The sequence below is a fragment of the Macaca fascicularis genome, chromosome 16 (assembly GCF_037993035.2).
Source record: "Macaca fascicularis isolate 582-1 chromosome 16, T2T-MFA8v1.1".
Lineage (NCBI taxonomy): Eukaryota > Metazoa > Chordata > Mammalia > Primates > Cercopithecidae > Macaca > Macaca fascicularis.
The window spans coordinates 83941508-83965930 of NC_088390.1; the positions used below are offsets into that span (position 1 = coordinate 83941508).

Genomic DNA, 24423 nt, shown 5'->3' on the forward strand with positions numbered 1-24423 from the left:
GTTGAAATGTATAATATGCCATTATTAACTATATTCACCATGCTACACAACAGATCTCAAAAAGCCCTCCCCCATATCCTTTCTGTCTAACTGAGATTTTGCACCCTTTAACCATCACTGCCTCATTTGTGTATCTCTTTAATAACAAATTTCTTTCGGATGTGTCTCTTGTAAACAACATATGCTTCTATCTGATTTTTAATAAGAAAATTTAAATAACTCATTTTTATTGTTATAACAAGTATATATGTACATGTGGGGGGAATATATATATATATATATAGTTATTTTTTTGAGACAAGGCCTCACCCCGTTACCTAGGTTGGTGTGCAGTGGTGTGATCTCGGTTCACGGCAGCCTTGACCTCTTGAGCTGAGGTGATTCTCCCACCTCTGCATACTGAGTAGCTGGGACTACAGGCATGGGTCACCACCCCTGGCCAAATTTTTTGTTTTTGTAGACATGAGATTTTGCCATGTCGCTAGAGACTGATGTTGACTCCTGGGCTCAAATGATCTGACCACCTCAGCCTCCCAAAGTGCTGGGATTACAGGTGTGAGCCACCGTGCCCGGCCCAACTTGTCATTTTAACAGCATCTAAGTTTTTTGAACATATTTCTAGTACTTACTTTAAAATCCTTGCTAAATCCAACATCAGGGCTCACTCACAGAGTCCATTTCTATTGACTGTGTTTTTCTTTTTTCAGGTATGGGTTACATGTCCCTGTTTATTTTCATATCTCATACTTTTTGGTCAAAAACTAGACATTTTAAATATTATAATGCAGTAGCTCTGGATTCCATTTATTTTTATTTATTTTTTTGAGACAAGGTTTCACTTTGTTGCCCAGGCTGGAGTGCAATGGCGTGATCTCAGCTCACTGCAACCTCCACCTCCTGGGTTCAAGCAATTCTCCTGCCTCAGCCTCCCAAGTAGCTGGGACTACAGGTGTGTGCCACCACACCCAGCAAATTTTTTTGTATTTTTAGTAGAGATGGAGTTTTCCTATGTTGGCCAGGCTGGTCTTGATCTCCTGACCTCAAGTGATCCATACGTCTCAAGCCTCCCAAAGTGTTGGGATTATAGGCATGAGCCACTGCGCCTGGCCGGGATTCCATTTATTTTTCTGAGGTTTTTTTTTTTTTTCCTTGCCTGGACTTACACTGTGGGATGTCTCCCTGTGGTATGCGTCTGCTGATCGCTTTGCTCAGAATTTTGATCTTTCAGCCTGCCTTCCCGGGAATCATCTTTGAGTCTGCATTGCCTAATGGTCAGCCAATAATTTGGGCGAAGTTTGTGCCCAAACGCCTTGGCCCTACTAAGCCTTCTTTCCTCTGCTGCTCTGTGTGTGTGTGGATTTGGGAGTGCATCCGAAGCCAAGTGTCCCTCGGCCTCCACTCGATGCTGGGCGGGTTCAGGCCCGCCCTGTGCAGGCTCATAGTTCCCCAGTCAGCCCAGTGTTTGTGGTAAGCTTGCTTCAGCCTTTCCAGTGCTCTGTTATTTCTAGGATCTCCCTGTGAAATTTCCTTTTTTTTTTTTTTTTTTTTTTTGGAGATGGAGCCTTGTTCTGTTGCCCAGGTTGGAGTGCAGTGGCCTGATCTCGGCTCACTGCAACCTCCACCTCCCAGGTTCAAGCGATTCTCCTGCCTCAGCCTCCCAAGTAGCTGGGATTACAGGCGCATGCCACCATGCCCAGTTAATTTTTGTATTTTTGTAGTAGAGACAGGGGTTCACCATGTTGGCCAGGCTGGTCTCGAACTCCTGACCCTGTGATTCGCTCACCTCAGCCTCCCAAAGTGCTGGGATTACAGGCGTGAGCCACTGTGCCCGGCCATGAAATTCCTGACTGGTTTGCTGCTTGCCCCAACTTGGAATCCAAACTTGAGTTTATGAAACTGGGTTTTTCCAATTTGTACCCTACTGAATTCATCACTTTTAGTTGGGAAAACTGCAGATTTTTTCCTTCGTCCCAAGTCAGCCCCCTCTGGCTACCATAACTGTTCTTGCTGATCCAGCTTGGGGAGGATAGAGCATCCGTAGACAAGAAGACCACAGACCTTTACTACTCTTGCCAAAAGCTCTGCAGCTTTCCAATAATGGAAGCTTCTCAACTCACTGTCTGTCTTTGGTTGATGCCCACTGGTCCCCAAAGGTGGTTGATGTTTGACAATTTCATCCATTTCATACTTGTTTTTTTGTGGAGAGAATTCACCAAACTTTTCATGCCAACACAGCCAGAAGTACCTCAGGTGAAGGTTAAAAACCAGATGACTGGTGACTGGACAATGTCAACACACATGGAAAAGGCCAGGTGAGGTGGCTCACGCCTGTAATCCCAGCACTTTGGGAGGCTGAGGCAGGCGGATCATGAGGTCAGGAGATCAAGACTATCCTGGCTAACATGGTGAAACCCCATCTCTACTAAAAAATACAAAAAATGAGCCGGGTGTGGTGGTGGGCACCTGTAGTCCCAGCTACTCGGAAGGCTGAGGCAGAAGAATGGCATGAACCCAGGAGGCGGAGCTTGCAGTGAGCTGAGATAGCACCACTGCACTCCAGCCTGGGCGACACAGCGAGACTCCGTCTCAAAAAAAAAAAAAAAAAAAAAAAAAAGAAAAAGAAAAAGAAAAAAAAAAAAGCTACAGACCTTGCTCACAATTTGCCCACAAGAAAATTCCTTGCGGACAAAGGACAGATAGTGAAAGGACACAAAGATAGATGTGTACCCGCCCCCCACCCGCTACACCCTTGTTCTGCTCTCTAATCTTTGCACGTACCAGAGGTTTCGTAAGTTCTGTAAGTACATGTTTCTCTTTCTGAGGCCAGGTCACAAGGAATGTTTAAGTAAGATAGCCAGGTCACAAGGTGTGTTTAAGCAAGATAGCCATAAACTGGTCGTGCAACCTGATGCAATATAATTAACTGCCTTTGTGTAAAACTGCTCTTCCGCCTCAAGGGTTGTACTGAAATATCAGAAATGGCGGGAACCAATCATAGTTTGCCAAATCGCTTTGTTCAAACTCCAGCCAATCATACCTCTAATTTGTATAATGATTCTATGCCTACTTTCCTTAGACTATATAACATTGTTCGGAGCTCAGTAGGGGAGCTCTCCTGCCCGTCTCGTTTCGCGAGCAAGTGAGAGCTCCAGGTTCGAACCTGTAATAAAGATCCTTGCTGCTTAGCTTTGACTCTGGACTCTGGTGGTCTTCTTCGGGGAATAAACGGTCTGGGCATAACAAATGGGGGCTCGTCCGGGATTTCCCCCAAGCCCACCAGACCCCCAAGTCAACGGATCTTAATCTGTAGGTAAGCCGGCTTTGTCACTGTCTCTGTCTTTGTCTCTGTCTGTCTCCCTGAAATTTCGCGAAATCCGTAATCTGTAATCTGTATTGGTCTGTTCTGTAAGTGGCACGGTCTTGGCGGACGCGCTAGAAGACAGCCACTCGGGACTGGTGGGAGACGTTCCCCAGTGCCCATCTGGGGGCCTCCATCCTTGGTTGCCCCGTCTGACTCAGGTCGGAAGTCCGACACGCGCTCGCGAATGCTCATCGTTATTACTGTCTGTCCGTTATTGTTAAGTGTTAAGTGTAAGCCCAAAACGAAACATAAAACCTTTTCTTCCCCCTCCAGGACCGGACCTGTCGGATACTCCCCTCTGCTTCACACTCATTTTCGTCCCCCCTTCTCTTTGTAGGAGCAGTCCAAAGATGGGCAACAACCAGAGCACGCCGCTCTCACTCCTTGTTACCAATTTTAAGGATGTGAAGGCTCGGGGGCGTAACTTAAGCGTAGAACTAAAGAAGGGAAAGCTAGTTACTTTCTGCCGTTCGGAGTGGCCCTCTTTCGGCGTAGGGTGGCCCTCTGAAGGAACTTTCTGTCTCTCTATTATTACTAAGGTAAAAACTAAGATTTTCCTGCCAGGGCAGTCAGGACATCCTGATCAAATTCCTTATATTCTAGTGTGGCAGGATCTTGTGGAAAACCCACCACCCTGGATAACTCCATTCATCCTTGAGCCCTGCAAAGTCCTAGTAACGCGACCTACAAGACAAAAGACTCCCTCTGCTCCCTCGGCCCCTGTGCTGCCGGACAGCCAGGACCCCCTAACGTTAGAACCCACATTTCCCCCACCATATCAGCACCTTATCCCGCAGGACCCAGTCCCCCAGGGTGGTGCTTCCGTAGAGGGAAACCGAGAAGCGGAAGCAGCCGAGAGTGAAAGTAACCTGGGGGGGCCGGCCGGCCGAACACGAGGCCACGTACAGCGGGACCAAGCTTCCCGACTCCCTGACTCCACTGTAGCCCTGCCTCTCAGAGAAATAGGATCGCTCGATGATACCGGGCTCTCCCGTCTCATGTATTGGCCTTTTTCCACCAGTGATTTATACAATTGGAAGTCCCAAAATGCTCGGTTCTCAGATAATCCCAAAGATCTAACCTCGTTGTTAGACAGTGTCATGTTTACTCACCAGCCGACCTGGGATGACTGTCAACAGCTCCTCCGAATCCTGTTCACAACGGAGGAGCGGGAAAGAATCCAAGTTGAGGCCAGAAAACTGGTTCCAGGAGATGACGGCCAGCCAACTGCAAATCCTGACCTCATTAATGCGGCTTTCCCTTTGACCCGGCCCAGATGGGACTACAACACGGCAGAAGGTAGGGGACGACTGCTCATTTATCGCCAGACTCTAATGGCGGGTCTCCGGGCTGCAGCTCGCAAGCCCACCAATTTGGCTAAAGTATATTCTGTGTTACAAGGTAAGACAGAAAGCCCCGCTGTGTATTTAGAGAGATTAATGGAAGCCTTCAGACAGTTTACCCCTATGGACCCGGAAGCACCGGAAAATCAGGCAGCGGTAGTAATGTCCTTTGTAAACCAGGCAACACCAGATATTAAAAGAAAACTCCAGAAATTAGAAGGTTTAGAGGGAAAGCAGATTCAGGACCTCCTTCAGATAGCCCAGCGAGTTTATAATAATAGGGATACTCCAGAAGAAAAACAGTTCAAGGCAACCAAAGAAATGACCAAAGTCTTAGTAGCAGCTTTCCCCCAGGCAGGAAATGGCCAAAACAGAAAGCAGAAAAAGCAAGGCCCTAGGCAAGGATTAGAAAAAGATCAGTGTGCTTATTGCAAGGAACGTGGCCACTGGATTAAAGACTGCCCAAAGAAACGGAGACCAGCTAACCCTACCTCCGTACTCGTTACCCAGGACTCTGACTAGGGAGGACGGGGTTCGGACCCCCTCCCCGAACCCAGGGTAACTTTGCAAGTGGAGGGGTCCCCAGTTCGCTTCTTGGTCGATACTGGGGCGGAACACTCAGTCCTAACCAAACCAATTGGAAAAATGTCTAAGAAAACATCCTGGGTGCACGGGGCCACAGGCATCAAAAAATACCCCTGGACAACCCAGAGGACTGTAGACTTAGGAACGGGAAAAGTCTCCCATTCCTTCCTAGTCATCCCAGAGAGCCCCTGCCCTCTACTAGGGAGGGACTTGCTGACAAAGATGGGGGCCCAAATCCACTTTGAGCCAGAAGGGCCCAAGATAACTGATTCCCAAAACAGGCCAATATCTATCCTGACTGTCACCTTAGAAGATGAGTACCGACTCCATCAAGAGCAAAAGCCCCCCGATCAGGGAATTGACTCTTGGCTCCAGCGTTTCCCTGAAGCGTGGGCAGAAACTGGGGGCTTGGGGCTAGCTAAACATCGACCTGCCATATTTGTGGAAGTTAAGCCAGGGACGGACCCCGTTCGGGTTCGGCAATATCCTATGCCCCTGGAGGCAAGAGAAGGAATTACGCCCCATATCCGCCGACTCCTAGACCAGGGAGTCCTACGGGCTTGCCACTCATCCTGGAATACTCCACTGTTACCTGTTCGTAAACCCAACAGTACGGACTACAGGCCAGTACAGGATTTAAGAGAAGTTAATAAAAGGGTCATGGACATACATCCCACTGTGCCCAATCCATACACCCTTCTGAGTGCCTTACATCCCAAAAAACAGTGGTATACCGTTCTTGATCTAAAAGACGCTTTCTTCAGCCTTCCTCTGGCTCCCAAAAGTCAAGAACTCTTTGCATTTCAATGGACGGATCCTGAGAGGGGCATCAACGGTCAGCTAACATGGACCAGACTGCCACAAGGGTTCAAGAACTCGCCAACTCTGTTCGATGAAGCCCTTCATGAAGATCTGGGTGAGTACCGGCGGCAACACCCTGAAATAACTCTTTTGCAATATGTTGATGATCTCTTAATAGCGGCCAGGTCCCCGGAAACTTGTGTTCGAGGGACTGAGGACCTCCTGAAGACTCTGGGGGAGCTAGGCTACCGAGCCTCAGCAACAAAGGCTCAGATCTGCAAGTCGGAGGTAACTTATCTGGGGTACCTATTAAAAGGGGGGCAACGCTGGCTAACCAAAGCCCGAAAGGAAACAGTCCTACGCATCCCTAGACCCCAGTCAACACGGCAAGTGAGAGAATTCCTGGGGTCGGCAGGGTTCTGTAGGTTATGGATACCCGGATTTGCTGAGTTAGCCAAGCCCCTATACCAGGCAACAAAGGAACGGCAGCCCTTCAATTGGACGGAAGAGGCTGAGCTGGCCTTTCAGCAAATCAAAACTGCCTTGTTATCAGCCCCCGCGCTGGGGCTCCCTGATGTCTCCAAACCCTTCCACTTATACGTGGATGAAAGTAAGGGTGTTGCAAAAGCCGTGTTAACACAGTACCTAGGCCCCTGGCAGAGGCCAGTTGCCTATTTGTCAAAAAAATTAGATTCAGTGGCTGCTGGCTGGCCACCCTGCCTCCGGATAATCGCGGCGACCGCCCTAATGGTCCGAGACGCTGATAAACTTATCATGGGGCAAGAGTTGCGCGTTATAACCCCGCATGCCATTGAAGGCGTCCTCCGGCAGCCGCCGGACCGATGGATGAGTAACGCCGGGCTCACCCACTATCAAGGACTGCTGTTAAACCCCCTCAGAATAACTTTTCTGCCCCCAACCTCTTTAAACCCTGCTTCACTGCTGCCAAATCCAGACTTGGACGCCCCGTCCCATGAGTGCACTGAGATACTGGCTCAGGTGCATGGGGTGCGGGAGGACCTGCAAGATCGTCCGCTCCCCGACACAGAACTCACCTGGTTCACTGATGGCAGCAGCTATGTCCACCAAGGCCAGCGGTATGCAGGAGCGGCTGTAACGTCAGAGACTGAGGTAATCTGGGCGGAACCCTTGCCTCCAGGGACATCGGCCCAAAGAGCCGAACTGATAGCCCTTACACAGGCCCTCACCCTAGGGGCAGAGAAAAAACTAACAGTATACACGGATAGCCGCTATGCTTTCGCTACTGCGCACATACATGGGGCCATCTACAGAGAAAGGGGACTATTAACAGCCGAAGGCAAAGAAATAAAAAACAAGCAAGAGATCCTAGCTCTATTAACTGCTTTGTGGAAACCAAAGAAATTGGCTATTGTACATTGCCCTGGGCATCAGAAACCAACTACGCCAATTGCTCGAGGCAACTTCTTAGCCGACCAAACCGCAAGGAGCATAGCAAAAGCTCCCAGTCAGCTCCTCGCGCTCCAGCTCCCCGATCCTGGCCCGCGAAATTTGCCATGTTTTCCCGACTATACCGAACAGGATCGCGAATGGATGAACACGCTTCCACTAAAACAGGTTAAAAATGGGTGGTGGACTGATATAAATGACCAAACCATCCTACCAGAAAAATTAGGACGGCAGGTGTTGGAACACATCCACTGGACAACCCACCTGGGTGCCCGGCGAATGATGGACTTAATCAGGCACGCCAAGTTTAGAATCAGGCGCATAACTGAACTGGCCAGCGATGTCACAACAAATTGCAAAGCCTGCCAACTAAACAACGCTTGCCCCCAAACCCAGACCACCACAGGAATTAGGTGTAGAGGAACTAGGCCTGGTATCTATTGGGAAATAGACTTTACTGAGATAAAGCCTGGAAAATATGGGTATCAGTACTTACTTGTCTTTGTAGATACTTTTTCAGGATGGACAGAAGCGTTCCCAACTAAGAGAGAAACTGCTCAGGTTGTAGCAAAGAAAATTTTGGAAGAAATCCTCCCCAGGTATGGCTTTCCCGTCCAAATAGGGTCAGACAATGGACCAGCCTTCGTTGCTAAGGTAAGTCAGGATTTGGCTTCCATTCTGGGGGCAAATTGGAAATTACATTGTGCTTATAGGCCCCAAAGCTCAGGACAGGTAGAAAGGATGAATCGGACTCTGAAGGAGACCTTAACTAAATTGACCATGGAGACTGGCGCTAATTGGGTAGTACTTCTCCCCTACGCTCTGTTCCGGGCCCGAAATACCCCTTACAGACTAGGCCTCACACCATATGAAATCATGTATGGCAGACCCCCACCCCTGGTCCCCAGTCTAAAAGATGACTTACTCAAACCTGAAACTGAAAATGTCTCTGAGCTCCTGTTCTCCTTACAAGCCTTACAGAAAATTCACCAGGAAATTTGGCCCAGACTACGAGAACTGTACGAGGCAGGACCTCCGCCGACGCCTCATCCGTTCCAGCCGGGAGACTGGGTCCTAGTCAAGCGCCACCGGCAAGAAACTCTTCAACCCAGGTGGAAAGGACCACTGCAAGTACTCCTGACTACTCCCACCACTCTCAAAGTAGAAGGCATCGCTTCGTGGATCCACTACACACACGTCAAACCAGTGGACCCAACATCCGACCTTCTCGAGCCGTCTGGAGCACCGGTTACATGGACTGTAGACAAAGCTAAGAACAATCCCTTAAAGCTAACCCTGCGCCGTCATCCCCATAGCCGTAACCATGTCTAGCTTACCTATGCTTTTATGCCTTATGCATCTGACTCTCCTCACTGCTGCGCCGTCTAATCCCTATGTCTGGAGGTTCTGGCTCTATGAAAACAAAACTCACCCCGGGGAAACCCCCCAAGCGGGTAAACTGCTAGCTAGCACAGACTGCCCCCCCTCAGGGTGTAATACTATAGTTTACCTCAATTTCACTAGGTTCCAGATTGCCCAACCAGCAACACCCATGATCTGTTTTGAATATGATCAAACTGAATATAATTGTAAAAATTATTGGTGGCACCAGAGTGCAGGTTGCCCATATAGCTACTGTAAGACGCACTCTGTCTGATACTGGAGAGAACGACAAGGGTGGTATTTTTACAAAACTGAGTCTCCCGTCACTTACACTTGGATAATTAGAGACCCATGGGACTCTCGGTGGACAACCCCACAACATGGGGGAGTATATTACTCATCAACTAGTACCTGGCCCAGTAGCCATTTATATCTGTGGAGAAGTCTAGTCCAGATTCAACCCTTAATCCACACACAAATCCACAGGCAAGAAACCAAGTTATCACAAGACTTGCAGCCCTTCTCCTGGCTAACTCTATTACGGGAAGGGCTAGCATTCGCCAACCTCACTGGTTTAGGCGACCTGTCCTCTTGCTTTATGTGTGCAACCCTAGGAAGACCACCATTAACGGCTGTTCCTCTATCCTCCCCTCCCACAAACTATACAGGTTTTAACTCATCGATAGTCACGATACCCGATGTAGCCCTGTACCGTGACCCATACCAAGAGAAATACCCCTATTGTTATTCGGCATTTAGCAACAGCCTCTGCAACCAATCGGCTACATACCCTAATAGTCCCATATATGCTCCCCCTGGTGTGTTCTTCTGGTGTAATATGACTCTGTTAAAAACTCTGTCCAAAAGCATCTCTGACGGACAGTTGTGTATCCCTGTTATCCTAGTTCCCCAACTGACACTGCTAACCCCGGCAGAGTTCATAGGCTGGGCAGGGACCGCCCCAACTAAAACTGCGCGACATAGACGAGCAGTTTTTCTACCACTAATTGCCGGAATATCCTTAACCACCTCTGTCGTCGCAGCGGGGTTAGCAGAAGGGGCCCTACAACACTCCATGATAGAAAACGACAAGCTGTTACAACAATTCTCTGTTGCTATGGAAGACTCCGCCTATTCCCTAGCCTCCCTTCAGCGGCAGCTCACCTCCCTAGCACAGGTCACCCTTCAAAACCGCAGAGCCTTAGACTTACTCACGGCTGAGAAAGGAGGTACCTGTATGTTCCTCAAAGAAGAATGCTGTTTCTATATAAATGAGTCAGGGTTAGTTGAGGAAAGAGTCCAACGCCTACACGAACTAAGCTTAGAAATGAAAAAGCAACAATTCACTACAGCCGCTAACAATTGGTGGAGCTCTTCAATGTTTTCCCTTCTGGCACCCCTTTTAGGCCCCCTAATGTCTTTACTACTTCTATTCACTATAGGCCCCTGTGTGGTAAATAAAATTTTACAATTTGTCAGAGAAAGGTTTGATACCATCCAACTAATGGTCCTCCGTAGCCATCACCAGCCTCTCCTGCACCCAGAAAGTGAGGCTATATTATAAGACTCTGGAAATCCAAGATTGGACATCCAGTTACTTATGAGAAGGGAGAAATGAAAGGACACAAAGATAGATGTGTACCCGCCCCCCACCCGCTACACCCTTGTTCTGCTCTCTAATCTTTGCACGTACCAGAGGTTTCGTAAGTTCTGTAAGTACATGTTTCTCTTTCTGAGGCCAGGTCACAAGGAATGTTTAAGTAAGATAGCCAGGTCACAAGGTGTGTTTAAGCAAGATAGCCATAAACTGGTCGTGCAACCTGATGCAATATAATTAACTGCCTTTGTGTAAAACTGCTCTTCCGCCTCAAGGGTTGTACTGAAATATCAGAAATGGCGGGAACCAATCATAGTTTGCCAAATCGCTTTGTTCAAACTCCAGCCAATCATACCTCTAATTTGTATAATGATTCTATGCCTACTTTCCTTAGACTATATAACATTGTTCGGAGCTCAGTAGGGGAGCTCTCCTGCCCGTCTCGTTTCGCGAGCAAGTGAGAGCTCCAGGTTCGAACCTGTAATAAAGATCCTTGCTGCTTAGCTTTGACTCTGGACTCTGGTGGTCTTCTTCGGGGAATAAACGGTCTGGGCATAACAATAGAACTCAAAGTCATCCCTCTGCTCACCTGAGACCAAGGCAGATCTGACGGCTTCCTCTGCCCTACTGTTTCACTGAGCCAGACCAAGGCATAAGTAACTCTTCCTGTCAATTGTGTATTCAGTGAAAGGCTAATCAGAAACTCAAAAGAATGCAACCATTCATGTCTTATGTACCTATGACCTGAAAGGCCCCTCCCCGCTTCGAGCTGTTCTGCCTTTCGGGACCAAACCAGTGTACAGATTTACATATATTGATTGATGTCTCAAGACTCCCTAAGATATATAAAACCAAGCCGTGCCCTGACCCCCTTGGGCAGACGTTGTCAGGACCTCCTGAGGCTGTGTCATGAGTGCGCGTCCTCAACTTTGGCAAAACAAACTTTCTAAATTAACTGAGACTTATCTCAGATACTTTTTGGTTTACAGCTGGTATCCTATAAAATCAAGGTGGTCTGGGAAATGTAGCATTTAGCCTTCTAGCTTCCACGCTACAAGGTGGTGGAACTGGATGCTGAATGCCATAGAGAGTATCTAGCACAGACATGTAGATAAATTATCTTCTGGTCTTTGGTGATAACAACAGAATCTGTTTTATTTTTATTTCTTTTTTATTTTTAAATTTTTTTTTCTTTTGAGATGGAGTCTTGTTTTGTCACCCAGGCTGGAGTGCAGTGGTGTAGCTCAGTTCACTGCTTCACTTCCTGGGTTCAAGCAATTCTTCTGTCTCAGCCTCCCAAGTAGCTGGGACTAAGGTGCATGCCACCGCACCTGGCTAATTTTTGTATTTTTAGTAGAGACGGGGTTTTGCCATATTGGCCAGGCTGGTCTGGAACTCCTGACCTCAGGTGATCCATCCACCTCAGCCTTCCAAAGTGCTGGGATTACAGGTGTGAGCCACTGCTCCCAGCCAGGATCTACTTTAGCTCCAAACCCATCTTGAATTTCTTTATGTCCCCAGCCCAGATGAAGCAGGGGAAATCACTGGTGAATATTCGCATTAGTCAGGGTTCTCCCCTTTGTCTATATCACTGCCTCTCCTTTGGTCCTGTTTATGTAAAGAGATCTATTATTAGGCATTGATTCACGTGATTATGGAGATTGGAAAGTCCCGTGATTTGCAATGGGCAAAGCTGGAGACCAAGAAGAGCCGATGACGGAATTCCAGTCTGAATCCAAAGGCCTGAGAACCAGGACAGCCCATGGTGTAAGTTCTAGTCTGAAAGCTGGCAGTCTCGGGACACAGGAGAGTCAATGTCAGGTCAGGTCCAGTCTGAAGGCAGGACAAAGCTGTTGCCCCAGCTTGAAGACGGTCAGGGAGCAGAAATTCATTCTTGCTAGGAGGGTCAGCCTTTGTTCTGTGCAGGCCTTCAACCGATTGGATGAGGCCCCCCTCCACATTCGGGAGGACAAACTGCTTTATTCTGTCTACTGATTTAAATGTTAATCTCGGCCCGGCGCGGCGGCTCATGCCTGTAATCCCAGCACTTTGGGAGGCCTAGGTGGGAAGATCACCTGAGGTCAGGAGTTCCAAACCAGCCTGGCCAACATGATGAAACCCTGTCTCTACGAAAAACACACAGAAAAATTAGCCGGCGTGGTGCCACACACCTGTAATCCCAGCTACTCAGGAGGCTGAGGCAGGAGGATCACTTGAGCCCAGGAGGTCGAGGCTGCAGTGAACCAGGATCGCACCATTGCACTCCAGCCTGGGTGACAGAGCAAGACTCTGTCATAAATAAATAAATAAATAAATAAATAAATAAATAAATAAATGTTAATCTCATCCAAAACACCCTCACAGAAACACTCTGACTAACGTTTGATCAAATATCTGGGCATCCTGTGGCCCAATCCGGTTGACACATAAAATTAACCATCACAGCATTTGTGAAATGTCTGACGTTTTATGACTGGTGCTTTGAGATGTTCTAGATCTGGCAGACAGAATTCCTGATAAACAAACAACACCTTATAGCTAAGCATGATGTTAGACTCTGACGTTCTGACCAACGTTCACATCAAGGAGAGAAAAGAACATGGGCACTTCATGAAGAGGAGGAGGGGGCATGACGGGAGCCTCGTCCCTCTGCTCCTCCTTCTCACTCCCCTCCCCCAGCCTGGTGACTCTGGCTTTTACCTGCAGCCCCATACCTGTCTCACTGAGTGATTGTCGTGGCTTTAGAGCCAGAGTTCCTGAGTGCCTGAGCCTATCCAGCTATATCAAAAGCCACTCTTGCTGCTGGCTTCCAGCTCTAGTTAGTTGCTCAGACCCCTTCCCAAACCTCACGTCTCGTGGCCTTTTTGCTCCCTGGCCTTCCAGGCTGGGTCCTGCCTTCACATGGACCTAATTCCCTGCTGCCTGGACCCACACCTCATGCCTTTAGGGATCTCCAGATGACCCCTGGCTCACGTCACTGTAACTGCCAATCATCTTCTCATTTGAATCAGACCCTGCCTGGTGGCACCCAAGAATCTGCCCAGTCTCCTAGGGACAGGTCTCCAGTCCTGGAGGGAAAGGTGCTAGGTATCTGGGGCTCAGCCTGCTTCAAGCTGGAGGTGAGGGGGGCGTGGCAGCATCCAAGAGCCACCTGGGAAGTGGCCACTGACATCTGGGCTCAGGCTATAGGCCCCCTCTTTTGATTTTCAAATTCAGTCTCCCATTTTTCCTTGTCATTTTTTGTTTTGCCAGCTTTCAGTGGCAGCAGCCCCTCCCCCTGGGGCTCAGAGCTGGAGTGGGAGTTTGAAGTGGTTTCTGCAAAGTATTTTGGAGGAGAATGATCTGCCTTTAGTAGTCAAGGACTCTTCTTGCAACACTCAGGCTCCGTTTTACGGACAGAAGGAGTCCAGGAGGCTCTCTGAGCCGCACGAGGGCCTTTGCAACCTTCCCAGGCTCCGGCTGAGAGCAGCCATTTTGGAACATGTGAAACGGATTTCAAATTCCCTTTTTGCAGTTCGAGAAGATGGCGGCCTGAGCCGGAGTCCTCCTTCCCCTCCTCCCTCTCCGCTGCTGCAATGCCCAGGCCCCCCCCACTTTCCTCGTCTGTAATGGTGCCAGAGGCTTTAAATCTTGCAGAAGCCACATCTGCTGCCTGCAGGTAAACCTCCCTGGCTGAGCCCACTGCGCACGCCTCCACGTTCTGGAGCCAGAAACAATGAGAAGCACATTTCCAGCAGCATCTCTCCTCCCGGTCATTTGCATAGCACAACCTCTCCCTCCACCCCCTCCTGTCTCCCACGTGGATCTTCATGTAATTAATTAATATCACATTCATCAGAGCTTAATTCATGTTCTTGTAATATACAAGGATTAAAAAAAAAATCCTACCAAGAGAGCAGTAATAGGCTCCGGCTTTTCTGGTCTGGGAGCAAATATAATGAGCCCCCATGAAAATATTGAATCGCTTCCCGCAGTCTCCACACCTCAGGGCACTGGCATGTTTACCGTGGCAAGCTACCCCTCTGTTCAGAAACACTACGGTCTCCTTTCCTGCGGGGGTAGCCATGCTGGGGCCACGCTGGAGCCCCTCCCAGGGGTGCACTCAGCAAGGCAGAGGCTCGGAGCCCTTCCTGGGAGTACATTCGGCAGTGGCAGAGGCTCAGCAGATGCTGGGGTTCTGGGTGGGTGAGAGCTGAGGGTTGAGCTTCCTGCAGAATGCCAAGAGTGGCATTGCAAGTTGCTCCTTCTCTCCCAGAGCCCATTTATTCTTAAACCACCCTCTCCCCTCCGCTACAGTGTGATGGCTCCTCCATGCTAATCGCCCTGTAGAACAAGGAGAAAAGGAAAGGTGGGCCCTTCACGGTATATATTTTGCTCTTTGGAACGACATGAACTCAGTGTAACGACCAGGCTGTTGTGGGGGCTGGGTTGTTTCTGGACAGAAAGTCCCGTCTGTGTCCAGGGGGCCGCGTCTGAGTACCGGCCATTCACACTGGCATGCTCTGTTTTGCTCGGACCCGGGACATGGCACGTGGGCTGTGTGAGCCCTCTTGGGGGCTGGAAACCCAAGGGGCCAACCAAGGGTTCTTGTTTCAACCAAACCTCCCCTTGCCATCCTCCATGCAGAACGCGTCCCTGGGGCCCTCACCCTGTCGTGAAAAAGCATGACCATTTTGTAAAGGGAAGATCAAAGAGCCAGAAGTCGCAGATGTGTGTGTGGCAGGGGGGACCCAGAGTGACAGTGGCCATGCAGTGTGTCCCGTGGTCGCCCCAGAGGCGGATGGGCCAGGCCGCTGCACAAACCGTGGGAGGAGGCAGGCGGGGAGGGAACCCGAGGACCCTACCTGTGTTCACCCCTCTGTTCCTCTCTGGGACCCATTATGGCTGAAGGTGACTTTTTCTTCCTTCCCCCAACCCCTCCCCTCCTCCCCTTCCCTCCCCCTGCTTTTTAATTTCTTCCCTTTTGCAAGGCTTTCTGTTCAGCTGGGGCTGGGAAGGAGCTGCCCCCGACCCCCTCTCGTGGTCGCCGGGGTAGGGGTGGGAGGAATCTGGAAACCACGTGCGATGCTCGGGGCTGCGCCCTCCTTCCCGGCGCGTGGGTCCGCGAGCGCCGCGCAGCCTCCAGAGCTGCTGCTTCCCCCGCTCCTCCTTCTCCCCCGCTCCTCCTTCTCCCCCTCCGCGCCTTCCCCTCGCGATCCCCCTCCTGCCTCTTGGGTCCTGGAAGCGTCCCAAGATGGGGTGGGGGGCACGGAAGGAGAGAGGGGAGGAGGGAGCTGGCCGGAGGCAGGGCCGCCAGGAAGTGGGACGGGGACTCTGGCGCCGCTCCAGGCTGCTGCGCGCGGACTGGGGACCGTGCACCGCTTTGCGCGCCAGACGCTGCATTTCTGGAACGGCAGCTGAGGCAATGCGGGGTGCGAAGCGGCGGCGGCCAGAGGGGCTCGCAGGGGCTGGGATCCGCGTGCCACTCTTCTCCTGGGTGCGGAGTACGATGTGCCCCGGCGGGGGCGAGGACGTCCGGGAGGGGCTGGGCTGCGCACGCTCGCGTGGGCGTCGCAGACGGGCGGTTTGGAGGCGCCGCAGTCGCTGGGAAATGGGAGCCTCCGTCCTGTTCTCTCTGCTGCTGAGCAGGGCTGGGCTGAGCTGGGCAGGAAAGCCAGGGTCCCCACCCCTCCCGTAGCAGGGCACGCCGCGCTGGCTGTTCCGGGGGCCCGGGAGGGCAGAGCTGTCAGGAGGTCTGCCTGGCATCATTAGGGGGGCTGTCTGTCTCTCTGTCCCCGGCTGGCGTGGCCCGGCAGGAGGCGAGGATGATATTTTCAGGAGAGCTGGTGATTTGACCTGACACCTGTCAGTCAGGTAAGCGCTGGCCTCCTGCCCCGCGGGGGAAGAGCCGGTTCTGCGCCCTGACCGGGCACGGGTCCCTCAGTGCTGAGGATGGCAGCTAATGAGCCCGCCGAGGGGCTGCCCACCGGGTGCACGGGCAGGAGCAGTGGGCACATCCCCTGCTTGCCAGACCCTGCGGAGGGGCTGCCCTCTCCCCCAGCGCCTTCTGCCCTCTCCTAGTGTCTCCAACACTGACCCTGGAAATCACGTTCTTGCTTCTCTTATCAGGATAGTCCTACATGTCTGGAACTTTCTGGGATGTTCCCTTTGCCTTGGAAGTGTTTATTTATTATTTTAAAATCACCTCTAGGGTATTTATCCTTCAAGATAAAGCCAGTACCTAGAACCAGGTGTCCTTCCTGCAGGGCTTTAGGCTCTGCCTGACTTGGGTTCTCAGGCAACCCTTTCCTTCCCTGTACAGCCTGGGGTTTGACTTTTGCGGAAGTAATCTGTTATGGTCTAAATTGTGGCCTCCTCAAATCCATATATTAAATCCAGAAGCCCCTGGCTGGGCATGGTGGCTCACGCCTGTAATCCAGGCACTTTGGGAGGCCGAGTTGGGCGATCACCTGAGGTCCGAATTTCGAGGCCAGCCTGGCCAACATGGTGAAACCCCGTCTCTACTAAAAATACAAAAATTAGCCGGTCGTGGTGGCGGGCACCTGTAATCCCAGCTACTCCAGAAGCTGAGGCTGAGAATCACTTGAACCCGGGAAGCGGAGTTTGTGGTGAGCTGAGATCCTGCCGTTGCACTCCAGCCTGGGCGACAAGAGCGAAACTCTGTGTCAAAAAATAAAATAAAATAAAATAAAATAAAATAAAATAAAATAATCCCGAAGCCCCAGTATCTCAGGATATGACCGTATTTGGAGATAGAGCCTGTAGGAAGGTAATTAAAGTAAAATGAGGTCCTTAGGGTGGGCTGCAATCCAACAGGACTGATGTTCCTTATAGGAGGAGGAGATTAAGACACACACAGAGGGACGACCATGTGAGGACACAGGGAGGAGAGAACAACCTTCTATAACCACAGTCCCCAACCTTTTTGGCACCAGGGACTGGCTTTGTGGAAGGCAGTTTTTCCACGGACCCGGCTGGGGTGGGGGATGGTTTTGGGATGATTCCAGCGTTACATTGATTGTGTACTTTGTTTCTATTGTTATTACATTGTGATATATAATAAAATAATTATACACTTCACTGTAATGTAGAATCAGTGGGAGCCTGAGCTTGTTTTCCTGCAGCTAGACAGTCCCATCTAGGGGTGATGGGAGACGGTGACAGATCATCAGGTCTTGAATTCTCATAAGAAGCACGCAACCTAGATCCCTCGCATGTGCAGTTCACAACAGGGTTCATGCTCTTGTGCGAATCTAATGGTTCCTAATGGTCCACAGACCGGTACTGGTCCTCGGCCCAGGGGTTGAGGACCCCTGCTCTATAAGGCCGGGAGAGAGGCCTCAGAAGGAACAACCCTGCCGAGACACCTTGATCTCAGACTTCCAGCCTCCAGAACTGCGCGGAAATGCGTTCCTGTTGAAGGCACTCTGACCGCAGTGCCTTGCCGTGGCAGCCCTCAACAACGAATACAGAGTCTATTGAACAAAATGAATCCAAAATGTATGCCCAAAGATAGCTGCCAGGTTTATGAAAACACCTGCTATGATACGAGGGGATGTGGACGACAGATGTGGGTGCTGGAATTCAAGTTGGTTTCGTTAGTCATTCTCCTGCCCCACGTCCCTGCCCCCATAGCAGTTACATTTTCTTAAAGCATACTTGTTTAAAAAGGTATTTACACAACAGATCAACATTTAAGTACATGTTTAAAAGCAATTATGAGCGTGCTCACCTGTCAGGGCAGGATGGTTTTGCTCATGGGTTTCCAGTTGGTTGGGTAGATAATCAGCTCAGGTGTTGTTTTGTTTTAAGCCTACCCCCTACTGTAATTGTGTGTTTACTTTTATGATAATGTCACATCACTCTCATATTTACTGGCAGGGATTAAGTTATTCTAATAAAAGATAGAGAAATAAATTTCAGACCCTGTTTCCTGGCCATCCCCACCCCTATCTTTCAAAAATTGGACAATTTTCCGAGATCACGGGAAGCAGTTTTGAGTGTTTGGAAGCCGTGGATGCCCCAGCCTGTGGCAGCTTTTTTCAACTGTAACCCACTTGCCAATAAGGTCTCCCTGTGTGGGGTCAAAGGATGTGGCCCCTGCCATCCATGTGGTCACTAGGGAGGATACAGTGTGCCGCACCCCAGCCTAACTGCTCCTGGGGGCCTGGGCAGTTGTGGTCACTAAGTCCTGACTCTGCCATGGCAGAGTCATCTTCTGGGCAGACACTGATGCTCAGTGGCCTCCAGGGGATTTGACGGGTCCCCTTGACACACTGGAGGCTCTCTGGCTAGAGTCCGCTCCCAGACACCCTCATTCCTGTGTCTCCAGGACTGGAGAGGCCTACTGGCCTTCTGGGAGGATGTTTCTGTTGTTGGGCCGATGGTCAGTCCCATGCAGAGGATGGCAAAGCTTCACCTGCCACAGTTGGCAGGTATCTCAACAAGGAGCCCGTTTAGTAACTCACTGTCTAGTGCCAAGGATGGCCGTGTTGGGTACCACAGAACCACTGTGGCCAGCAAGCTTACAGACACTGTCTGTTGTCAGAGCAGAGACAGTGTGGAGTTTACATCATCCTCATCACCACAAACTGCCCCGGCAGGAGCTCGGAGGGGACCCAGGTGCTGGTAGGGACTTTGGCACATTCGCAGGTGACAGCAGTGACGATGGTGGTGACGATAGTTGGGATAGTGACTCAGCCTCACAGCTGCGTCCATGTCTCGCAAAATCACGTGGTCTCTGTTGGTCTTCACAGTCCTGGAAATTGTCAAATTCTTGCGCTGTGGGGTGGAGGTGGACAGGAGGCAAGGTCTAAAATTCACTTCTCTCTGAATGAATGGGTCCTCTCTTCCTTTGCTCAAGAAGGTTTTGTGATCATGCCAACAACCAGAGCTGCCCTCGCCTTCCTTCAAATTGCCAAAGCACTCAGGAATCTTCTGCCCTTAGAGTTTATCGTGGGGTCCTCTCTCCACGCTCTTGCTGATAGAGCTCTGGAGAGGGGCTTTGAGGAGTGTGTGTGACCATCTCCAGCATAGCTGCCCCCCCATCAACACTTATTGTAGGGAAGGAAAGAAGCCAAATAGGTCTTACCATCCCATTTTATGAATGAGGAGATGGGCACAGAGAAGTTCAGCAACTGGCTCAGGTCAAATGCTTGTGATTTTTGTTTTTGTTGTTTATTTGCTTGTGATTTTTATGTCTTACACATTGCCTGGTGCTCTTCTGAAAAAATTCCACATTGGAAACTTTGCGACATGAAGCCATCTACCAATCGGGTCATATGTCTAGGGAGACACTATTGCTGTAGGTATCAAGAAGTTTTGCTCCAGAGAAATGGTCCAGTCCAATTCTGCTTCCCAAGTAGGCCAGGATATCCACAGGACACCATGAAACAGTGACTCCCTCCTGCATTTTATTTATTTATTTTTGAGACAGGGTGCTGCTCTGTCACCCAGGCTGCAGTGGCTTAATCTCAGTTCACTGCAACCTCCACCTCCCAGGTTTAAGTGATTCTCCAGCCTCAGCCTCCCAAGTAGCTTGGACTACAGGCGTGAACCACCACGTCTGGCTAATTTTTGTATTTTTCATAGAGACGAGGTTTCACCGTATTGGCCAGGCTGGTCTTGAACTCAAGGTGATCCACCTACCTCAGCCTCTCAAAGTCCTGGGATTATAGATGTGAGCTGCTGCACCCAGCCCTGCCTGCATTTTAAATGGCTGCAGCCACACACAACATGCTCTCCTTCTTTGCAAGCTCAGCTGGGGGAGTGGGTGAGGGAGGGACTCAGGGGTGGTGCTGTTGGTTCTTTTTACCTGGATTTTCTCACGCAGAGTAATTGTGAGAAGAACAGGGTTTCCTCCCCTGAACTCGGAGGAAATGGAAAAAAATTTCCCACTAGCAAAAGTAGGTAGAAAAGAAATTTTAGAAGTAAAATAAATTTTACTTCTTCACTAGACTTTTAAATTTATTTATTTATTTATTTATTTATTATTCTATTATTATTATTATTTTTTGAGACAGAGTCTCACTTTGTTGCCCAGGCTGGAGTGCAGTGGTAAGATCTTGGCTCACTGCAACTTTCACCCTCCAGGCTCCAGCAATTCTCCTGCCTCAGCCTCCTGAGTAGCTGGGACTGCAGGTGCCCACCACCATGCCAAGCTAATGTTTGTATTTTTCGTAGAGACGAAGGTTTCACCATGTTGGCCAGGCTGGTCTCAAACTCCTGATCTCAGGTGATCCACCTGCCTTGGCCTCCCAAAGTACTGGGATTACTTGGGAGGCTGAGGCAGAAGAATCGCTTGAACCCAGGAGGTGGAGGTTGCAGTGAGCCGAGATTGCGCCACTGCACTCCAGCCTGGGCAACAAGAGCAAAACTCCATCTCAAAAAAAAAAAACAAAACCAAAAAGACCTGAAGCCGGACTATGGGCCCAAAATGCCAGGGATGATATGAGGTCCTCAAAAAGGGTCCAGGAAATGCTGTATCTAAAGAGTCAGAGTTGTGGACCAAAAACATACCCATCCACCGCGTGTATACCCTGCACTTCCTGGCCCTCCATTCTTGGGGTTGCCTGGCCCTCCATGCTTGGGGTTGTATGATATGGTTTGGCTGTGTCCCCACCCAAATCTCGTCTTGAATTCCCACATGTCATGGGAGGGACCTGGTGGGAGGTAATTGAATCACGAGGGTGGGTCTTTCCCATGCTGTTCTCGTGATAGTGAATAAGTATCTTGAGATCTGATGGTTTTATAAGGGGGTGTTTCCCTGCATAAGCTCTCTCTTTGCCTGAGCCATCCTTGTAATACGTGACTTGCTCCTCCTTACCTTCCACCATGACTGTGAGGCCTCCCCAGCCACGTGGAACTATAAGTCCATCAAACCTCTTTTTCTTCCCAGTCTCAGGTATGTCTTTATCAGCAGTCTCAAAATGGACTAATACCCCGTGTCACCCCTCACTCCTGCCCTGTCTGGATCTGGACAAGAGCCCACCACTCAGTTGGCAGTAGTCAGGCAGCTCTGCCCCTAAGAACCTGCAGCTTTTGGAGGAAAGGCACCCTGTGGTTTCAGAAGCCCAAGAGTCCTTGCAGCTTAGCACCTCCAGCCTGGTGCTTGGCAGATGATTGCCTTCAGGGCTGGAAGGCGGTTCTCTTAGGAGAGGGAGCAGGTGAGCACGTACGAAGGGCCGCTCTCAGATCCTTTCAAAGAGAAAGGGTGTCATGCAGATGCCAACAGGTTGATCATCAGAACCAGAGGGTGCTTTAACATGCAGATTCCCAGGCTCTGCCAAGATGATTCCCAAGGTGATTCCCGGGTAGGACTGCCAAGGTGCACAGTTTGGGTGAGAGCCACAGCTGATTGCCAGAAAGTTACGGCAGGAGGGGGAGACACTGACACCACGCCTTGCCTGGGACCCACCTGAGAGGCGAAGCACTTTTATGGCTTGGCAGTCTTGGAAGAAGGGGTTGGGAGGTCTGGCCTGCCTGGGAACCCTGGAGTTTCCATGCTTCTCTCATAGGACAAAGGCACCGAGTTTTTGTTTGTTTGTTTGCTTTTCTTTTTTTTTGAGACAGAGTTGCCTCTGTTGCCCAGGCTGGAGTGCAGTGATGCGATCTTGGCTCACTGCAAGCTCCGCCTCTGGGGTTCATGCCATTCTTCTGCCTCAGCCTCCCAAGTAGCTGGGGCTACAAGTGTCCACCACCACGCCCGGCTATTTTTTTGTATTTTTAGTAGAGACGGGGTTTCACCATGTTAGCCAGGATGGTCTCGATCTCCTGACCTCGTGATCTGCCCGCCTCGGCCTCCCAAAGTGCTGGGATTACAGGCTTGAGCCACCGCGCCCGGCCAGGCACAGAGTTTTATCAGCAAAGAGTAAACCAAAATGTATTCTCTGAACACAAAACTCCTGGCTGAGAGTTCCAGGCTGAAAGCCATTGTGCTGGGAGCCGTGGGTGCTGACGTCATCCCCCTCCCTGCCCGAAGGCTCCTCTTCCAGGGTCTGAACCAGACAGCCAGGAAAAGTGGTGTTCGGAGTGCTGGGCCTTCAAGGTGCCCTCGGTCTCTTTGGTAGAAAACAAGGAAGCAATGTCCTTGAGTGGGGGTACTGCTCTCCTCCTGGGAGGGGAGGAAGAGACTGACTGGCAGCCACATGTGGCATGGGGAGTGCAGTCCAGGCAGAGGGTGGTGGCTCCTCAAATACCCACTGTTGGTTTCCTGCATATCTAAGGGGGTGTGTGACTCAGGGGTCCTTCCTGTTGTCTATGGTGTCTTTACATTAACCACCTGAGGGGAAATTTTAATTTGTAATACATCTGTGTTATGGTAGACGCTCAACCGCTCCAGTGGCTATAAAAATTAATTCCTTATCCTAAACATTATTACATAGCTTTTGAAATGAATCGACTTGTGGTTGGGTTCTTGGTTTGGGCCATTATTTGCAATTAGTATAATCAAATAGCATCATCCGTAATACTTCCCCTCCTATCCCCAACCTTCCCCAGGCCCCACCCCTTGATCTTGTTGGGAAATGGATTCTATGAAGTCATCAGAATTGTCAATGGCATATGGTGGGTGGAGACTGCCTGCTGATTTTGATGGCTGAGAAAGAGGTTTTCTTTCCATTCTCGAATAGTCAATTTCGCTCACTGTTGTGGTTTGTTTCTTTCAGAAAACTGTGTGTTCTTCAGAACATCATGATAACCTGGCATTCATGGGTCTATGGAGACAATTCAGGGGGTCTGGGAGCTTGGATGGGATAAATTTCCATCTTTATTTTCAGGAAACTTTTACTGAAGTTTTGCATTTCTTTAATTATAAATGGAATCAGTACAACCCAATAGTACGCACAGACAGTGACTTCTCCACTGCATTAAAGTGGCTGCAGATATCTCAAAATATTATTTACATTTATTATAACTTAGAAATTTGGGTGGTAATTAAACCAGCAACTATTCTTTGTTTAATGCATTAAGAAAGAAGTATGTATACTATCATATCTCAACTAAAAATATTTTAAGAACTGGATTTTAACTTTATTGGTTTCCTTTGTAACTCTCTGTATTTCATTTTAGGCATTTAAAAATGTTATTCTGAGAAGGGCTTCAGCAGATGTCAGAGGTGTCCATGGCAGAGCCATGATTAAGATCCACTGGTGTAGACTAGAGCAAGTGTGTGCATCCGAGGTTGGTATGAAAGTTGTGTTCGTGTTCAAATCCCAGTCTCCCATCTCATAGCTGCGCAAGTTGTGTCCTGATCCATCACTTTATTATTATTATTTTTCTTGGGATGGAGTCTTGCTCTGTTGCCCAGGCTGGAGTTCTGTGGCACGATCTCGGCTCACTGCAACCTCCACCTTCCGGGTTCAAGCAATTCTCCTTCCTCAGCCTCCTGGATAGCTGGGATTACAGGCACGAGCCACCGTGCCCAGCTAATTTTTTTGTATTTTTAGTAGAGATGGGGTTTCACCGTGTTGGCCAGGCTGGTCTCAAAACTCCTGACCACAAGTGATCCACCTGCCTCGGCCTCCCAAAGTGCTGGGATTACAGGTGTGAGCCATTACGCCCAGCCTCATCACTTTAAATTGGGAATAATAGTCACCATACAAGGGTATTGGGAATGATTAAAAGTGTTAGTACCAAAGGAATAATTCTAGGACCTAACCTCATAGGGTTGCAGGAGCACTGAATGAGATAATCCATGAGGTTAGGTCCTAGCATCATTCCTGTTTTACAGATGGGGAAGTTGAGGTTTATTTCAAGTAAGTGCCCAAGGTCACATAGCTAGGAAGTGGTAGAACTAGGATTTGAGCCCCAGCCATTGGGCAGCAGATCCCATCCCAGATCCTATATTGGCCTCCAAAAAGTCAAGCACCCCTGGGTCAGTGGAAGTTGCAATCTGGGTCATACAGAGTCCGGAGGCCAGTCTCCAA

General features: G+C 49.7%; 2 long non-coding RNA genes across 2 annotated transcripts in view; both read left to right on the forward strand.

Annotated features, from left to right (window-relative positions):
• The window catches only part of LOC102144116 (uncharacterized), a 108657-nt gene that overhangs the window by 13271 nt on the left and 70963 nt on the right, over window positions 1-24423 (forward strand). The window lies entirely within an intron of this gene.
• Window positions 14009-23557, forward strand: LOC123569551 (uncharacterized). The gene is made up of 3 exons (XR_006693353.2): window positions 14009-14156; window positions 21396-21663; window positions 23164-23557. It is a non-coding gene; the product is annotated as an uncharacterized lncRNA (long non-coding RNA).